We start from the raw sequence: 20,876 nt of genomic DNA, 5'->3' as shown, positions 1-20,876 counted from the left end.
CATTAGCCGAGAAGGCCAGCCCTGCAGGAGATCCCGAGCCGTGGAACAAGAACAATTTGAAAGGAGGCAGGAGGCATGAAGCCCGAATGGTTCTCCGGGGGGGATGTTGGGACTAAGTGGGAACTCAAGCAAAGAGAACCGAAGGGGGACTGAGTGGGGCCGTCATTCAGGAAAGAAAAAGGATGCTTGCTGTCAGGGGAGAGGGCAGCATCTTCCCTAGGAAGGAGAAATCAAAAGCAAAATAAAGACCAATTTTAACAACAACAACAAAAAATCAATGTTTCAAAAACACATATCCATCCTTCCAGAGAGAAGTTCTAGTAACTTAGAGAAGAGACACAGCTTGCTCCGCTGTGAAGAATATTGGGCTAGAGGCAGAAGCTGGGTATCTGGCCTCGCTTATATTTATATCAACGATTCATTGACTTTATTTCCCCATTTGTAAAACGAGCTGGCAATCCCCACCTGCATTCAGCACAATATCGTGTGAGGGTCCACTGAGATGAGGAATAGAAAAGCAGTTTTTAAAATATTAAGCCACTCTATTGTAATTAGTTAGGTGAGGTGAATAATTAGACAATGACAGAAATTGGGTCATTAGAACCCCGGAAGGGAGGAGAAAGTGAAGGAGGCTGTTTAATACTCAGGATTCATGTGACCTGGCATTCTGGTAAATGACATGAATGGAAGAAAATGATGCTGTGTTTTTAAAATGCTGTATGTGATTCCTGAGTATCTACAGCAGTCTCAGTTCCTTGCAAGATGTCGAAGATAATGTGTGAGAAGGACAAGATAAAGTTCCCGAGCCTTGCTGTGTAGCAAACAAGATAAACATGTACAAATAAATGCAACTCACAGCATGAATTATGATTAAAAAAAACCATGCTGGGGTGTTGATACTAAAAGTCACAAGGGGTCAGAGTAGAGCTCCATGGGCTGGTAGACCAGGGAGGGGTGGCCCTGCAGTGTCTCTTTGGATAGGGAGACAGAGAAATGGAGAGAGGACATGGGGAACATTATTAAGGTGCAGGTCAGGAAGGCCATAGTGATGGCATGTGTGCATGGCCAGGGCGGGGAGAACAGCATATCAGATGGGGGTGATGGACTGTCATCTTAGAAAGGGCATTATGTCCAGTTGCAGAAAGCCCTGCCACCAGATGAAGGAACTGACCATAAAAGAAAGGGAGGCCATTGGAGAGGTTGGAGCAAATGAACTGGTTTGACCACGTGGTGCTTTGGGAAGGTGGACCGCAGGTGCTGAATGCTGAATCAACAGGAGAGGGTGAGGCTGGTGGCAACCTACTCTGACAAAAGGAGCTCAGGAACGCAGAGGGGTGATGGTCACGTGGCTGCAGAGGGGATGAAAATAACAGAGGAAGAGATGGCAAGGCTGAGTATACCTAATTTCCTGTGGGGGATGCGGGATGTTGTGGAGTAAAAAGAGATATAACAGTTGCCTCAATCTTAAAGAACTGGGTTAGTTACAGGGAGGTATAAGCATATATTGACTGTCTCTTGTACCTCGCACTGTTGGAGACAAAAAAGGCTTCCAAGAAAAGTGACATGTCCATAAAGTCTTTATGGTCATGTACATCCGGTATCAGAGTGAGTATAAAGCATGCAGAGAGAGAGAAAACAGCATTAGACAAGGCAAAGGCAAGGAGGTGTGGAAAAGAGAGCCCCCAGGTGTGGGATGTCTCTAATCACATGTGTAATGGGAGAAGGTTAGAGAACTTGAACTTTATGCAGGAGGTGTGGGAAGCTGTAGAAGGCTTTGTAGCAAGGGTGAGACACTGTCAGATTTTCTTGTAGCTGTTTGTACAGAAATAGGGAGTTGAGAAGTATTGATAATCCCAAAATGAAGTGTTATATGACTCTGAAAGCATTCTCTTCTCACTTGGAACTGAGGGAGTTGTATTAGTCTCTTACTATTCATATGTCTCTGCCTTTACTTTTATAGGTACTGCCTTCCGGCTTAATAAATGTTATTGCTGTATTTTTCGGTGCATAAATACTCATCATATTTAGAGCAGCATCATTGTAGATTGCAGTCGAGTTCCCATCTTTGTGTCATTGACTGTTTTGTGCCCTGAATTCAACCTTGTCTGATCCATGTCTGATATTAGAGTCAGGATCTCTTGTTTTTGTTTTGTTTGCTTGTTTGCCTTTGCTGATTCAGCCTTCACTCATCCTTTTATTTTCAACTTTCCAGTTACTGTTTTCTGTCTCCTGTACACAGCATATAATTGTTTCTTGTTTTGCTCTGTAATTTAAACTGAGTCTATTTCTTCTGATTAATAAATTTTGGTAATTATATTTTTTGATATGAAAGATATGCTTGGACTTAGTCTTAATATCATATGCTTTCTAATTTTATTTTTTACTTTATGATCTGTGCTTTCTTTTGTTTTTTAATTTGGTATATGTGTGGGTTCGTAATGATAATTTAAAAGTTTTAATATTTTTCATTTTTGAAATGGTTATCTCTCTAATACTAAATATAGTACACTTGATCTTTTAATGTTCATTGTAGCTATTGACTGTCAACTCTGTAAGATGATAAAACTTATATACTTATTTTCCCACCTCTCATTTACTTTTCTTTTTTAATTTTATTTTATTTATTCATTTTAGAGAGGAGAGAGAGAGGGAGAGAGACAGAGAGAGAGAGAGGAGAGGAAGACAGGGGGGAGGAGCTGGAAGCATCAACTCCCATATGTGCCTTGACCAGGCAAGCCCAGGGTTTCGAACCAGCGACCTCAGCATTCCAGGTCGATGCTTTATCCACTGCACCACCACAGGTCAGGCCTCATTTTCTTTTCTTTTCTATTCTGTGTGTGTGTGTGTGTGTGTGTGTGTGTGTGTGTGTGTGTGTGTGTATTATTCAGAAGTTAGAAGCAGGGAGGCCGTCAGACAGAATCCCGCATGCACCTGACCGGGATCCACTCAGCATGCCCACCAGGGGGAGATGCTCTGCCCATTGGCCGTAGCTCTGTTGCTGCTGGAGCTGTTCCAGCACCTGAGGCGGAGGCCGTGGAGCCATCCTCAGTGCCCGGGCCAACTTTGCTCCAATGGAGCCTTGGCTGCGGGAGGGGAAGAGAGAGACGGAGAGGAAGAAAAGATAGAGAGGAAGGAAAGAGGGAAGGTTGGAGAAGCAGCTGGGTGCTTCTCCTGTGTGCCCTGACCAGGAATCAAACCCAGGACTTCCACACTCCAGGCTGGCACTCTACCACTGAGCCAACTGGCCAGGGCCTCATTTTCTTATTTTACCCAATTTTAGTTGATGTTTATGAGGATGTTGGTGATAATGATGATGATGATGATAGGACGATAATAAATCTGCTAATCTTAACTTTATAATTTTTAATACACATTTTTTTTCCCATTTTTTGGTTCATTAACCCTAAGTGATAACTTTTGACCCTTGGCTGCTTCCCTCCTTCTCTCTCCTTTACCTTCAGTATTTTGTTGGATTCATTGTTTTTCATGTTTTAATTATCCTTTACATTATTTTCTCAAACCATAATTGCAACAGGTTTTTTTGTCTCCATCTTACGATGAATTGTTAAAAGCCCAGCAGCAACCTTTCTGCCTAGTTTTTCCATTCTCTACTGGTTGGATAAAGTTTCAGCTTCTACTTTATTCCAGATAAGGTCCTGGTAAACACAATTTCTGGGTTATTCAATATTTAGTGCGGCATTAGTACTTGAATAAAAGCTTGAGCCAAAGGTCTTTTAATTTTTTTTTTTTTTGTTAATTCTTAATGAGGTTTGGTAAACAAGGTTCCACTGTCTTCTGGCAGAACATATTACTATGGAAAACTCTGAAATCAACCTAATTCTCCCATCTTAGAAAAGAAACTTTAGTCTTGTTTTTGTTATATTATGTGTGTTTTGGTTTTTTGTTTGGATGGTAAAAAGTCTTTCTCTACTTTTTGGATTGATAGTTCGGTATCAACTCCTTCTGGGACAGTTTATGTTTTGGTTTTGCTCTGTATGTAGACTTAAATATCTTATTTCCTGAAAATGCTTTGTAATTCTATTTCTCCAGATACATTTTATGTTCTATTTTGCTCAGTACCCTTCATCAATATGGCTTGGTCTATTTGTGCGTTATACATATGTCTAGCAAGTCTATTTAATTTCCATAGCTATAGTGTTCTTTTTCTATTCCTTCTAAACTGTTTATTTCCATTTAATTTGCTTAATTTATCAATCTTGTTTTTAAACCCACTTTTTTTGTGTGTGAGCAGCATCTGTTGAACTTTTTGTGGCCTCTAATGGCTCCTTAATTTGGGGGATGATGTTGTTTCTCCCCCACTTCTTTTCTGAGCTCTGCTAGCTCATTTTTTGTCTCTTTTAGTGGTCTTGACATTTCTTCCTTGAGTGCTTGTTTTATATGTGATCTTTTTCATTAAAGTTCTTTGCTATTGTTTGTCTGTGCTCATTTGCTCGGCACTTTTCTTTGGCTCTATGGCGACACAATCTGGTTATGCGTTGTCTGTTTGTTTTCTCTAATCATTACCTTCTTTTCTTGCAGAATCTTTGTAGAGCTCTTCTGTTGCTTTTTTTTTTATTCTGACTCATAAATTGACGAGACAAGCTTTTATTAACCAACTATTCTGCAGAATGTTAATGGGCCTGGGGTCAGGACATAATACCATCCAGCAGAGAGTCTCTTTTATTTGTTATGGTGCATCATATGACACACGAGCATATGTGTACATGTCAATTTAGCCTTGACTTCCTCACAGAAGACAGAAGAGATTAGCAGTTGCAAGACTGATGAGTATAAACCTATCTTCTCCAATCTGCCTTCTCAGCAGACTGCTTTCTGCAGAGACGGCTTACCTCGGTGTTCTCTTGTTCGTACCACCTCCCCTGCTTCTAGATGGAGTCAACCAGGCTCCAGGGATGCTCTCACAGACAGTCCATTCTCCATAGACCAGTTGTCCCCACAAAGAGAGTGTTGGTTCTGCCTTCTCTGATAAACTGTGCTCTGCCAGCATTGTTTGAAGTCTTCAGCAGCAGACATCTTTCAACATCTACCTGCCCCTGGTGGAAATTTCACTGCATTTAGAAGCCCTTCCTCCACAAAACTGAAGTTTGCACTTCTGCTTCTCATTTCCCTTGTCATTTTGGAATGAATTCAGAAAGAAGTAAGCAGGGCTGTCTAAACACTGCCATCTTTAGAGAAGTGATTTAAAGAAGTTCCTGTCTTCCTCTCTCGGGATCTCCAGCTCCTAATAGATACTATATTTGGAGATGGGGGATGCTCAATAAGTACTTGTTAAGTGGAATGAATGACTAAAGGAATGAATGATTCTCAAATGTAGTAGCTGAGATATAATCACTTTTAAAGCCTCTATTCAAAAGAACTTCAACAACTAATTTTCTGAGTTTCTCCTTGCAACAGCAAAACGAGGCATATTTTCCAGGGTGTTTCTTGTGGTTCAGAGATCTCCTGCCTCACTCTTCTCCCATCTTTCATTTTATTTTCTTAGCATCCTGCTGTCATTCACTATCTGAGCCAAGTCCAAACACCTAGTAAATGTGCAACAGTAAATTCTACAAGAATACTTGATACAGAGTTTTATTTCCTTTCTAGTCTGGTAAGCAGCTTTAGTTTCTATGAATGCATTTTGAATTGGTTTATTTCTTCTCCTTGACTTACTTCTCTTTTTCAATTTTTTAAAATTTATTGATTGATTTTAGAGAGAAAAGGGGGGGGAGAAAAAGAGAGAGAGAGAAAGACAAAGAAAAACATTAATCCCTGTTTCATATAGTTGTGCACTTGGTTGATTCTTATATGTGCTCAGATCACAGATCGAACCCGGGACCTTGGTATATCAAGATAACACTCTAACCAACTGAGCTACCCAACCAGGGCCTCTCTTTATCTTACTTCTGAAATTGGAAGAGCTCTGTTTCCTCCTTACCATGAATCATCAGATAGATAAAGGCAGATGACTCCATTCTGCACCCTGTTTTACTAAGGAATGTAGGTTATTGTCCACACTTCCTTCAGCAACAGGCCCCTGGGTCCCACAAGGGCCAGGACTCCATCCAGATGCAGCCGGGAGCAAAGATCCTTTGAGAAGCTGCACGCCACAGAGACAGACACTCATTTCAGCCATTGTGAATTCCGTGGGGGCTTTGACTGTGGGCGTGATCCAAGGGAACTTCTGCTTGGCTCAGTCAGAACAGCTCCTGGGTTCAGACTGCTCTGGTCTCCTTTTGGAGATTTTGACTCAAGGAATCCACTCTTCCAGTCTCTTGGGAACAAGCAGTTTGTCACAGACTATTCTTTTGCCTTCCTACATAATGGGCACATGAGAAGTATTGTGTTAATTTCTGATTTTCCTTGCGTTAAAACCAAAAACTGTCCTTCTGACTCAAAACATTTCATTGTCTAATCCCTAACAAGATTCCTCATTCCTTTTAGAGATCTTCAGTGGATGCTTTCCTTTGTTTTTTGTTGTTGTTTATTTCTTTTTGTCTTAAGTCTCTCATACTCATCCAAATTGCTCACGCTCTGTATCTTTCTCAGTGCTATGCTGCCCAGGTCAACAGACATGGAGTCCCCAGATATGTCAACTGCCCATGGAGTATTCCTGCTGGCTGGTAGGACAGTAGGCAAGAGAGGGTCTGAGAGAAGCACACTACAGTCCATCCTAGTATTCCTAATAAAAGCACAATCATCAGCCACCTCTGCCCGCAGCTAAGAGTATCAATGCTCCTTGATTCAGACATGCATTGATACCACCCCCACAGCCCACATCACCAAGCCGGAGCTCCCTCTTACTGCCTGAAAACCCACGTTCGTCCCCACCCTAACCCTAGATGGGTTTTCACTGGGGGCACCAAGCATCCTGGTCTGTCCAGAATTTTATCTGATGTTCTATCCAGTTAAGCAATAGTCCCTGTCAGAAGTACTTTTCATATAATAAAGTATATGCTCTACTTAGTTTAATTTAATGGTTAATTTCCAAAAGGCAGCATGAGTCAGAATTTCTCTAATTTTAAGAAAAGCTCTTCTCTTCTTACATTTTTACAAGATTAGTACTCACCAAGACAATGAAGCAGACAGGGACCTGAAATACAGGCACATAAATAACCTGAGGGCCTGACCAGGTGGTGGTGCAGTGAATAGAGCATCAGCCTGGGACACTGAGGACCTAGGTTCAAAACCTCCAGTTGCCGCCTTGAGTGCGGGCTCATCAGCTTGAGCATGGAGTCGCCAAGTGGGTTTGAGATCATAGACATGAGCCCAAAGTTACTGGCTCGAACAAGGGGTCACTGGCTCAGCTGGAGCCCCCTGCTCAAGGTACATATCAGAAAGTAATCAATGAACAACTAAGGTACTGCTACTGTGGATTGATGCTTCTCATCTCTCTCCCTTTCTGTCTGTCTGTCTGTATATATATATATATCTTTCGGGGGGGGGAGGGGACCTCAGTGGTCAGGAGATCAGGGAAATGTTGGCACTACTAGGGTGGCCAGACAGGCTCATAAATGTTCTGTGTGAGGCTTAAAAGAAAAATCTATCCCCAAAGATTGGGGGGTAGGGGGGGTCAGGAGTCCAGTCTCATGGGAGGTATTTAAGGTAATACAATCCTAAGGTCAGAAAGAAGAGCATTTTGGGAAGAAAAGAATTTTACATGGCTGTCTCTACTCCTTCTTTGCTTCTTTGGCCAGTGATTTCTCTCTGTTGTTTCATTTATGGCAATAACTTCAGGTCTTGGGTCTGGTCATAATGGTGATCTATGTATGCCATCTACAGTGGGCATGGATAATGAATCCTATTTTATTTCTTAATTAAGAATTTGAAAGTACTGCAAATTACTACAATTAACATGGATTTTCCTCCTCATTTATTAACTTATTTAGATGCCTGAAGTTGCACCCTTAGCTTAAACCAACTGCAAGTTTCAGAGCCTGTTAAAATATATAGCATTCGTTAAAATATTTATCCTCCCCCAACAGTGAAGTTGCGATTGGGAAATAGTGGTGTTATCTATGTATGTAAAAGGCTTTCTCTAAAAATATATTTGTTGAATTTGGTTCATCCGGCTTGGTAATTTAAAAAGTTGAATTTATTGCCTGACCAAGTGGTGGTGCAGTGAATAGAGCGTCGAACTGGGATGTGGAGGACCCAGGTTCGAGACCCCCAAAGTCACCAGCTGGAGTGCGGGCTCAGCTGGTTTGAGCAAAGCTCACCAGCTTGGACCCAAGGTCGCTGGCTTGAGCAAGGGATTACTCAGTCTGCTATAGCCCCATGGTCAAGGCACATATAAGAAAGCAATCAATGAACAACTAAGGTGTCGCAACGAAAAACTAATGATTGATGCTTCTCATCTCTCTCCGTTTCTGTCTGTCTGTCCCTATCTATCCCTCTCTCTGACTCTCTGTCTCTGTAAAAAAAAAAAAAAGTTGAATTTATTGACAATCTTTTGTGTGACCAAAATAACCTAAGATTTTCAAAAAAGCTCTCTGTTATATTGACTTTAAGCAGTGTTTTTCTTCCTAAGTCCTTGGGGATATGAGCATCACCATATTTTTAGAAGTTTAGTGCTCACCAAAGGATAAAAATTACAATTTGAGGATGATTGAAGCCATCTAACCGATTTGAAAACAGTAGTAGGTTGATTAAACTGTTTAGCTTCAAATTACCTAGTAGTTTTGAAGATTCAATCTTCATCTTCATTCTCAGGTTTTTTTATTTGTATATAGTTTTATTTCCAACTGGTATGCATGGAGACAGAGCTCAAGACACAGTGGTGGAAATTAACCAAAAATATGCTTCAGAAACGCAAACCCTTTGGTGTGAGCCAGCAGCCACTAGAACTACAGCCAGCAGGGGTGTAAATGGGTCCAGTCCTACCAGAAACCAACTGGGAAATAGCATCTCAAAGGCTTAACAGATGCAAACCCTTTGAAGTTGAACTATTTCACTTCAAGGATTTTCCCTTAGGAAAGAATGACAAATGTATACCAAGAATTAGCTAACAATGACATTCATGGCAGCCTTGTTTATAACAAATAAAACAGGTAAAATAAAATACCAAAATGTGTAGCAATAAAAGATTGAGTAAATTATGGTACAACCTTACATTGGAATAACGAACAGCTATTAAAAACTACATGGTTTATATTTGTTATATATAACTACATTAATCCAAAACTTAGTAGCTTAATAACAAACATATATTATTCTCACAGTATCTGTGGGTCAGCAATCCATGGACATGGCTGAGCTGGATCTTCTGACTTGGGTCTCTCACAATCTCTAGGCTTACCTTGGAGAGGATCTATATATAATACTTTCAGACTCACGCATGCGATTATTGGTGGGATTCAGTTCCTCCGGCCCAATGTTTGGAGGTTTCCCTCAGTTATTTGCCTCAGTTTCATTACCCTATTTTTCTGTAGAGCAGCTCATAACATAGCAATTGGCTTCAGCACAGAAAGCAAGCCAGAAAAAGAGCAAGAGAGGGTGAACAAGACAGCAGTCAGAGACTTTTTGAAACCCAATCTAAGAACTGACATCCCATCACACTCGCCATATTCTGCTGGTTGGAAGTGAGTCAGAGGTCCAGCCCATGCTCCAGGGGAGTGGATTACACAGTATGAGAAACAAGAAGGCGGGGATCATTGGGAACATCTTAGAAACCATCTACCGTATAGTTGAAGTTTATTTATTGAAAAAAGGTATTCATAACATTTTATTCAATGAAATAAAAGCAGGTCACAAAATAGCATGATCTCAGTTTTGTAAACTAAAAACAGTAGGAAAATATATATTTGTATATCCACAAACACTCATGAAAAATCTCTAAGGGTTCCATGGGTTAACAACGGTTATACCTGGAGAGTAGGATCACAGATAAGTTTTATGTCCTATTTCCTAAACTATATTTTCTGTTCTTTTCTAAAATGAGCATGGATTGTTTACAACTTTAAAAAGAGTAAATGTTATTTTAAGTTAAAAAACAAAGCAATTTAAATCCTCTAGATTTCTTGTTTCTGACCTCCATTGTTTATCTTGACAGCACTATTTCTTGCTTGCCACTTGAAGTCAACTAAATAGAAGTTCACAGGATCTTTATAGAATCCACTCATTCTACCGTGACCAAGGACATTGTGAGTATGTTCTAGAACTTGTCATTATGTTTGTGTCTTCTAAAACAACCATTATCACCAAAAATGCTACCATGAAAAACTAAAATTATTTCACCCTCGGAGGTCTCTAGGACCACATGGAAATGTGATTGACTTGAGAGAATCAAGTCCCAGGGTAATATTCTTTCCCTTGAACCAGTGTCTTCCCAGCTCAGTTCCAATTCCACATGACCACCTTCTCTGCAAAATTTTAGAAGAACAATTTCGATTTACATGTCAAAAATAGACAAACAGATCTGGCACTGCTGAACATATTTATAAATTTGAGAAAGAAGAGGAGATAACTGTGTTAAAAGATAAATTCATTTATCATCCCCACACCTCATTAGTGTTCCTGAGTAATGTCACCAGGAGGGCCTGAGTTGGGATACCACTGGTTCAGGGTAAGAGTAACATTTCTAGCAATGTAAATACTGTTGTCTTAGGTTGTTTACTGATGAAAACTACCATTTTGCCAAACATAGATTTTTGTTGTTTGATAAGTAGACAGCTGTTCTATTCCTAGATAGAACTCAATGAAAGCTGCTTAGGATGGGTGAGCTGGTATTCATGGGGTAGGCAGTAGTTTCCAAGATGGCAGGGGATTAAAACCAGATCTGAAATACTGATGGATCTTTTTCCATTGGGATTTATAGTACATAGCTGGTATAAGAGATAACACTAAAATCTTGGTGGTTTAATGTTACTGAACCAAAAAGGGTTCACCCACTCAACACAGCACAGAACCAAACACTAAACCCTGAGTATTAAAGAGGAGAAATTTTAAAAATTTATTGGCAACACTAAGTTAAAAGGATGATGACCTTGTGCTCAAAATCTGCACTCCTAGATGGTTTTTAATCAATGATTTTTTAAAAGAGAAACTGAGGGTTAGAGGTTAGAGGTCAAGGGCAAAGCTGATTGGTTAGTTGTCATGTAAGCTTCAGTGGTTTTCTTTGGTCAATGAATTCAGTTCCTGACGTCATCTTGTCTGGTGCCTTTGTCGCTGTAGTTAGGTGATCTAACTAGGTTGAAGAACCAAGATTTTGTAAAATAACTCATAATTGTGTGTCAGTGATGTTCTCCTTAGAGAAAAAGGCAGAAACTAAACATCTAGTGACTTATTGTTTAAGTTATCATTGTTTTGTGCTTAACTAGCTACATTTTCCTATTATCTCAAGCAAAGTGTACTATTAAACATTTTTTCTGGAACTTGCTTTATCGGCAGGCCTCTAGGACATGACTAACACACTTTCTTAATCTTTGACTATAAGCTACATACCAAAGCGACTGGAACATTTAGTTAAAGCCTATACCTATATATCTGTACTCTATGATCTAATACCTAGAAATGTTTACTGTTAACCGGAAGTTTCATTAATAATAGTTCACTTTTCCCTCATGTAAGATCCAAATGGGTGTTTGTCTATGATTCAGAAATCCAGGGACCTCCTATCTTGTGGCTTCACTGTCTTCTTGGGCCTCTGAGTTTTATGCTGGGTCTTCTGCATACCCTTGGTTTATAAGCAAGGAGAAAGTGAAGATGCCATACCCACTTATTATCACTGTGGTCTACGGTTGACACACATTTCATGGAATAGAATTAGTCACACGGTCCTCACCTTGATGAAAAAGGTCTTGGGTCAGTCCTTAGCTGGCAGGAATATCTCAGCAGCTCCACTTTGTGGTAGGCTAAATTCATCATGGGCCCTGTCAGGAAAAATCATAGTGTTAGAAAGTTCTTGCTGAGAAAATCCTTAATGGGCATTCATACATTGATCACAAAGCAAGGATTAGTTGACTTATCAATGACTCTTTGAAAAATGAATCATTCTTCCTTGCATAAAAGAACTTCTAACACCAACTTTCTTGTGGTTAAGGCAACAAGCCACTGATAACAAGGCTTTAAAGACAGGGTTTTTCTACACTGGAAGGGCTAGGTGTACCTGACAATGCTGAAAACCTATAGAAGCCAGTGAATCTCAGGATATCAGCCTTCAAACATATCTCTTCCTCTAACCCTTAGTTTCTTGTTATTTAGAATGACAAGAGTGGGATCTATCTCATAGGGTGGATATAAAACCCCAAAGAAAGAGTCATGGCACTCATTATCTCAACACATGAATGACTTCTCCAGCAGTATCTACATATGATGAATAATTTCAGAAATGCATTACTCACATCACCACAATTGCTGATTCTTGTAATATCATTGTTACTATCAGGAAATAATTATGATTACCACCAATAATAAAAGCAGAATATCTCTTCTCTATAGTGATTTACATTTAGGTATTTAACTCTCATGACACCCTCATAAAATAGAAAACAGACACACTATTATCACACCCATTTTGTAGGTAAGAGAACTGAGCATCATGAAGGCTAAGTGTTAATGACCAAGATCACATTATAGCCCAGTCAGAGTCGCCATTTGGCTCTTAAACCCATTTCTTTTAAGTCAACATGATAGCAGCATACCAAATGTAAAATGGGACCGTATGAAAGAAATGGAATCATTGAGGAACCCAGTTTCAGTTCCTTATTGGTCAGGTGAACTAGGAATGCCTTTGAGGATTTTTCCTTTTGATATCACTGGATTCAGATTGTCTTGTCTTCTTTAAGACTAGTCAGTCTATAGAGAGTTGGTTGGTTGAGCAAGAAAGTTGCAGATAAAGGTCTCCTGCTATAAATTAGGGTCTCCAGGAATCCAAGTCTATATGGAGACTTGTGTGTTGGAAGTAGGAGTGTTCTCAGGATCAACCTCTGCAGAGGAAGGGAAGAAGGCAAAAATGGGAAATGGGAAGAGCTGGGCTGCAGGCTTGCCTCAAGGCACTAGATGACCCCATGGAGATCCCTAGAATGAAGTGGCCCTTCAGTGTTGTAATAAGGGGCTGGACCTTTAAATCCCCCCCCCCCCGATTGTTATGACCACATCAAGCTGTGACAGGATGTGAGATGCCCCAAAGAGGTGCAAGTCAGCTCTCTTCTGAGAAAGACAACTCCCAGTAGTAGGTGAATTTGTTCTTCATTCATAATGTAGGATCTAAGCAGACAATCACAGCTTCTTCTAGAGCAACTCTTTCATCTGGGAAAAAAAAATAACAAAACCAGCTGTAGTCTGTTCGGAACATTACCTGACTGGCAGGTTTCACAGTGATCCTGTACTCAGAACTTATGAATTAAAAGGAAAAAAGTCATGTGCTTTATCTACAGTGTAAAGCTAGACAGGACAGGGTCTCAAAAGAGAGTCACCCTTGATGCTCCATGAACATGATAACAAGAACAGGCAAGAGTCACATGGGAAAGGAGAATGAGATAGGTCAGACATGGTGTGAACCCTAGAGAAAAACAGTCCAACCATGAGTTCTGGGAACTAAGACTTAATCCCTGGTGAAAAATCCAGAGCCCTGTGCAAATCAGAGCAGAGAAGTGGACATTGGCAGAGGCTAAGAGCAGAGGTGGTCAGGCTGACATTAGCTTAGAAGGATTCCAGCAACTTCTAGTAGAGACTTATGGTCAAAACAAGAGAGTACAGCATCAGCTGTGGAGGTGGCTAGAGAACAAGTAAGAAATCTGATTCAGTAGAATTGAGGAAAGGGTAAGAACCTAATTACCAAGAAGGGTGTTCTGCATTAGATTATGCAGGTGTGCTATGGTCATGAATGTCATTTGGCCTAAGCCCAAGTCTGATTTTGGCGCAGAAGAAAAAGATGCTTTAGTTGTCTGAATAGCAAGAGTGAGAAAGATGTGGGGATATTGCCATATGTTCACTCCAAGGGAAGTCCTTTCACAGAACATCAGGGCTGACCTTAATGTTCATTTTAGTGGACTGGTATCTGCAAGGAGAGTATAATGACTCATTTGTTCCCCCTTTGAACCCCTCGAGGCTCTCACTCTCAAATCACTGCTGAGCCCAGCCCCTGCACCTGAGTAGCTCTGAATGTCCAGAGAGACATCATGGACTTCCAATCACCTCCATTCCTCCACATGCCTAGCTACAAAGTCTAGAGGAAATGGTATTTAAGAAAGGGACTGCCTACATTTTGTAGAAAATTGTGTAGACACTGTATTGGATCAGCCACTATTATAGACAATATAAGTTTGATTCTCCTGTGTGCCTTAATTCAAGTGGTGAGTGCACAGTAAACATCACAGCCTTCCCATAAGACCTTTCTCCCATGTAAATATCAGCAAGAACACTAATAATAACATCAACATCATAATAACATCCTCTGATTCTCATAAGGCTTCATATTTTACAGAGCACTTTCTTTCTTTGGGGGGGGGGATTTCACACTACTGGATAGGAAATTATGTAAAGGAGATTCAATGAGTTTGAGTGACTACTTACCTTAAATCACAAAGTTAGAGTCTGATAGAGTCTGAAATTGGACCCAAACCTTCTGAATAAAGTTGCCTCTTATACATAATCCTGCAAAGTCTACTGTAATAAATGACTTTTGTGTCTCACAACCCTGGAAGTTTGGGGAGAAAAGGGAACCAAGAAGGGTGGAGAAACAGAAAGCTGAGGTAAAAATCACCTGAATTTTATATTTTGTCATAAGCTAGTCCTGAGATTATTGGATTTTTAACTGTTTTTTGGGGTTTTTTTTTTTACTTTTCCTCAGCATTTTTAACTCTCCAAAACATGCTTGTGTCCTTAAATTATTTGGTCAGCTCAGCAACCTTGTGCAGAACAGGTAGACAGAGCATATCTGACAGATGAGGAAACTAAAGAGAGATTAGATACTTGCCCCAAAATAGACAGCCACTGGGTGGCAGAGTTGAAACTGAACCCAAATCTTTGGAATGCAGGTGAAATGGAAGAAAAGAACCTGCTGAAAGATGTAGAAGGAAGCATTTCCTTAACAAATTAATCACAATTCATATATATTTCACAATAGCTATAAGTCAAACCATTCTGCTTTGTGCCTTAAACTTATACAATGTCAATTACATCTCAGTGACACTGGAAAAAAGTGAATTTAAGAAATTCATATAAAGTAAAAAAGGCTGAAAGTAACCAAAGAATTTTAAGATGGAATGCCATGAAGGGAGGTTTACACCACAGATATCAGAACACACAATAAAGCAGCAGGGTAGGGGTATAGAGAAACCGAGACCAGTGAATAAACATGAAAGTCCAGAAAGAAACCTATGCATTGGTAGAAATTTGGAACATAATGAGTGATGCCAAATAAGTCAGTAAAATACAAACTATTTGGTACATAGCATCACAACCATGGGCTCGCCCTACTGGAAAATTAACATTAGAGCTCTATTATATGCACAAAATATTGTAGATAAACTCCAAATGCATTTAAGGATAAAAGTTATTAATTTTTTTATTTTATAGACTCCTTTTTATTTTTTTTATTTTTTTCCACAGACAGATGTGCTTTTATTTTATATACAGGAAATCTAATAATTCTACTTCAAAAATTAGTTGTCAGAAAGAAATTGGGGCATTTATAGTTTAAAATTTTTGAACTATTAGAAGAAATTTCAGAAAGATATTTTTCTATCAAGAAAGGATTTCTTGGCCCTGGCTGGTTGGCTCAGCGGTAGAGCGTCGGCCTAGCGTGCGGAGGACCCAGGTTCGATTCCCGGCCAGGGCACAAAGGAGAAGCGCCCATTAGCTTCTCCACCCCTCCGCCGCACCTTCCTCTCTGTCTCTCTCTTCCCCTCCCGCAGCCAAGGCTCCATTGGAGCAAAGATGGCCCGGGCGCTGGGGATGGCTCCTTGGCCTCTGCCCCAGGCGCTAGAGTGGCTCTGGTCGCAACATGGCGACACCCAGGATGGGCAGAGCATCGCCCCATGGTGGGCAGAGCATCGCCCCTGGTGGGCGTGCCGGGTGGATCCCGGTCGGGCGCATGCGGGAGTCTGTCTGACTGTCTCTCCCTGTTTCCAGCTTCAGAAAATAGCAAAAAAAAAAAAAAAAAAGAAAAAAAAAAAAAAAAAGAAAGGATTTCTTAAGATTTAGTATAATTACAAAGAGAAAAAGATGAATAAATTAGATTACATTAAAATGAAAGGCTTCTCTGACCATATACACCATGAACAAAGCCAAAAGACAAGTGAGAGGTTTACAGGAGGAGTTTCCAATGCCGTTGATCAACAAAGGATTAATATTTACAATATGTTGTGGGGGGACTACAATAGCTAAAAACCAAACAGCCCAATAAAAAAAAAACAGACAAAACATAAAAATAGACAGTTCACAGAAATGTAAATCAAGATGGTCTCTACAACCATGAAAAGATGTCCTTCCTCATGAATGATCAGAGAGCTGCCAATTAAAGCAACTCATTTCACACTCATCCAGTTGTCAGACACTAAACGGTTCGACTACACCAAGTTTCTGTGACAAGTGGGCACTACCATTCTGGGGGGGGGGGGGTGCAACTTGTTTTAACCCCTTCAGACAGCAATTTGGGAATATCTTGAAATGTGAAGGAATGTGTCTCTATGACAACTAGTTTTACATCTAGATATATGCCCTGGAAAAACTCTCTCCTAAGTGGAATGGGACGTGGAAAAGAACGTTTATCACTGCATTCTTTGCAAGATTGAAAAATTGAAAAGAATCTAAATGCTCATCCACAGGGCAACAAAGAGACGATGTACATTTCAAAGCAGTGAGCCCCAGTGAGCTAGGCACATGTGTTAAGAGAATGACTTTGGAAAACTGAAATTGAGTGAAAAGAACCAAATCATATTAATATACCATTTACATTCATGTTTAAAACCTACAAAATAGTACATCTCTAATGTATAGACTCAAACATATGTGTGGTTTCTTAGAGGAAGAAAGAAATTAGGCTCAAGGAAGTTCAAAGTGGGTTGACCTGAACCATAATGTGTTATTTCTTGAATTAAAAAAAGAAAACTAAACTAAAACTAATTTAGCAAAATGTTAACATTATAAAATTCTGTGCTATGGCTATTGCATTTGATCAAGTAAATAATTCAGGGGGAAGAAAAGTTATTCACCAGCAACCTCTCTCTATCCTCTGGTAGAAATGAGAGGGAGTGGGGAGTGTGAGTCCACAGGACACAGAGCTGACAGCTTGGAAATTATTTTGGCTTTGGATTTCAGCTCATGCACACACAGCAAGACAGTCCCACACACGGCAGCAGTGGGGTCAAGAAAGAAACATTGCCAAGCATGATAGTCAAGGCACACAGGGGACCCGGCCAGCCCCAGCTCTGCCATGGCATCAAACACAGCATTCTCTGGCTATGAACGGGCCCAGGAATAACAATGGCTTAAATACAACAAGACATTATTTCTCCCAACTTCAAAGAATTTGGAGGTGGGCATTCCAAGGCTAATATGGCTAATTCTGCATGATGTCCAGAATTCAGGATCTTTTCATCTTCCCGCTCTGCCACCCATAAGTAAATGTGTTCCATCCCCAAGGTTACTTCATTATCTGAGATGGTCATTGCAGCTCCACGCCATCCAGAAGCCAAGCAGGAAGGAAAGGGGAGAGGGATAGAATGGCAAAATGACAAAATCAAAATGTCATCCAGCCACCTAGGGACCTACAGAACAGGGCAAGTAATTAAAGCCTTGAAGACAGATCAGAGGAGCGGTGACTAACGTCAAGGCTGAGTCTCAGCTCCAATCTTGGGATCCCACATGTGCCTCTCTGCTGGGCCAGAGACCCCCTTACCGTCTTACTGAAGTGAGTCATTCCCCCTAGAAAGACACACTCATGAAAAACTTGTCTCTGGCTCTTGAGGGATTTTGATCACATAAATATGATAATTCATAAAAGGTGCCAATCTAATTCAGGATCGAACTGTTAAAATAATTAATATCTTCAATGTGGCAACCAAGAGTCCAGAGAAAACAAAGGAAAGGAAACGCAATATCTGTAATGTAAGGCCAAGCTTCTGCTCACAGGTCTGATCAGCTTGCTGAGATCTTGAAGGCCACCAAAGGCTCTTTAGCAGCTGAGATGAGCAAAGACCAGGTGAGGCTCCGTGGCAGCACCAGTTCCCTGAGGGGCAGTGCTTCATGCCCGTTAACATGGTGGTCTATTTCCCAACCAGACAACTGAGTGGGAAAATGAATGAAGAGAGACCACTAACATCTCCGAGACCACCCTGATTGTAGCATCCAAGTCTTCATTCATATACAATAATTTATTCAGTGCACACAATTCCCTCTTAGAAAGGAAGTAAAGTATTACCCTTATTATACAAAAAGTTTGGAAACTCAAAAAAGTTGAGTGACATTCCCAAAGTCATCAAGTTGGTGTCAAAGCCAAAACATAATCTCACCCTGAATATCAACAAACCCCATATCCTCTCCTACACTGCTCTTCCTTTCAAAAATCCAGAGACTGTCAGTGTTGTAACGGCCTCAGGGGCCAGCGCACCTTAGGGGGGGTAGGAGTGAAGTACATGGAGACTCATGCGGAGTTAGAAAGTGAACCTGGATTTCTTGGCTCCCAGTTCAACCCTTTCCTCACTGCAACTCATTGCTCCCCAGACTCTAGCAAGTAGTGACCTGACCACCACATTCATGCAACAGTTTATTTAATAAATATGTGCTGAGCTCTTACCCAGGACCAGGCACTGTGGCTACAGCAGGTTGAGAACAGCAAGCATCTCTGTGGAGCTCACATTCAACTGTACACAAAATAGTTCATCAGGGGATGGTGATAGAGCAGGAGGTGGGGCAGAGAGCAGTGGGGCAGGAGAAAAGGATGTTATTCTTTAAAGGATGGTCAAGGAAGGATTCTCTGTTGACACCTGGCTATAGAGCTTCCCCAGCAAAATCCTTTCCAACTTCACCTACCACTTCTTCAGACCCACGATGTGGCTTGGGCTGACAATGAGCAGGTTAGACACACAAGGGTAAGCATGGAGTCCCCAGAGCAGGAGGGGGATTCAAAAGTAGGCCCACACTGCCAGTCTTGCCATGGGACAGCCCCCACAATTAGGAAGGATGACCACCACCTAACATAATCCCAAAGAAAATGGCTCAGGCACTTTGGAGCTAAAGGGAGGTGCCTTCACAGTCTGGTCAGAGCCAGCCTTCAAAAGGCATCTGAACACCTCTATGAGAGAGGAGGATTGGAAGTGAATATAACACATGAAGAACTTTTGCGGGAGGAAAGAGGCCTTCAGATGTGCTTCCAGATCTCATTGAAAACGTTTCCTTCATTGACTTAGGAGGTTGTCTTTAGGAACAGTCCTAAAATAAAGTAATAAGAAGACTCCGACTCTACCTTAGAAACAACCTGGACGTCCTCCTGTGCGAGACCCAGGAAAAGAGCCTTATTCAGAAATTACCAAATAGAATCCACTTGATAACTATAAAGTGACATATCTGTACATTGATTGTGTAATGCGAGTTTTTCTGAAAGGCTTTGCAATCAAATAAGTCAACAACAAAGAAAACCATTGCCATAATACAGTTCTGCATTTTATCACTGAGGTCACTCACCCCCAGGAGAATTCTGTGAAGCTGGGGGCTCAAGGAGAGGCCAAAGGGAACAGCTGGAGAAACCTCAGGCCTGGGTCCATTCCAGATTGGGAAGTGGAGAGACTCAGTTCAGGGGAGGAACGGCATAAGAAGCTGCCAGGTGCCCAGAGCCAAGAGGCCTTGTGCCTGGAGGTGACAGGAACAGCCCAACTTGGTGGCAGAGCTTGCAGCTCACTGAAAGTGCCATAAGTAATGCTGTAGATGAAGTTGGCAGGAAATGTGCGAGAAGCTAACACTTTCTCTCTATCCTCACCTCTCCCTCCCCTCGCTACTCCTGCATCAGGAGAATCTAAGTCTATTCTAAAGTTAACCCTCCATCTCAGCTGAAGATTCACCCCCTACTGTCTCCTAATTAGGCTCCTTCATTCTCACCTGGTCTCTCCCTTTCAATTAGACTCTTCCTTGACAAACATATCACCTTCCACTTTTGAGGGGAATAAAAAAAAAAGAGAAAGAAAGAACTTTCCTTGGTCCTGCATTCCCCCTAAGCTCGCAGTCTCTCTACTTTCCTTAATTGCCAGACTTTAAAGAAGTGCTTCCACGCTCCCTTCCTCCTCTCCACCTTCTCAGACGCCTCACACTCTGCTTTCTGCTCCCATGATTCCACGGAAACCTCTCAAACTGCCAGCTACACCAACTTGTCCAAGCCTTGGTTCTCAGCATTGTTTGTCACTATGTGACCATCACATGGACTCAACATCCTAAAATATTCGCCTCCTTCAGCCTATTCCTCTGGTCTGTCCTGAAACCTTCTCACCTCCTTCCCAGTCCCAAGACCACCACCCAGGCCCCCACTCTGACCCCCATCACCTTAGACCTCAACTGGGGAGAAGAGACCAAAATTCTCTAAATCACTAGATGGGGTTACATAAGCTTTAGAAAATACGATAGAAATTTTAAAGAATCTCCCCCAAATATGTCATATATATATATATATATATATGTACACACACATACATATGTACATATATACACACATATATACATATATACACACACATATACATGAATATGCATATACATATGTAAATATTATCTAAGAGGAGGCTCACAAACCTCCCTAAATTAAGAGCCTCTGTCTCAGAGAACAGTCTTTTGTATAAAATGTAATCATGATGTTGTGTGGCTGTTAAACCACGTGTTTCTAGTAAGTTGCTGGCTGCCAAGGGAGCTGTAATGGAGTAAAGCTCTTTATCAGAAGGCAGGAACCC

General features: G+C 41.0%; 1 protein-coding gene across 5 annotated transcripts in view; it reads left to right on the top strand.

The window, feature by feature from the left end:
- LOC136383193 (urea transporter 2-like) overlaps positions 1 to 20,876 on the top strand; it is a 447,877-nt gene that overhangs the window by 293,500 nt on the left and 133,501 nt on the right. For 2 of the 5 annotated variants that reach the window (XM_066352819.1, XM_066352818.1), the window contains one exon: positions 10,052 to 10,142. The exons of 1 other annotated variant lie outside the window; for it this stretch is intronic. The gene's annotated coding sequence lies outside the window, so the exon portion shown is untranslated. Of the gene's footprint in view, positions 1 to 9,750; positions 10,147 to 20,876 lie in introns of those variants that run through there. 2 more of the 5 variants (XM_066352822.1, XM_066352821.1) reach the window with 2 other exon arrangements.

The sequence above is a fragment of the Saccopteryx leptura genome, chromosome 11 (genome assembly GCF_036850995.1).
Source record: "Saccopteryx leptura isolate mSacLep1 chromosome 11, mSacLep1_pri_phased_curated, whole genome shotgun sequence".
Taxonomy (NCBI): Eukaryota; Metazoa; Chordata; class Mammalia; order Chiroptera; family Emballonuridae; genus Saccopteryx; species Saccopteryx leptura.
Note: the sequence above shows the minus strand (reverse complement) of the source record. Positions and strands in the feature narration are given on the sequence as shown.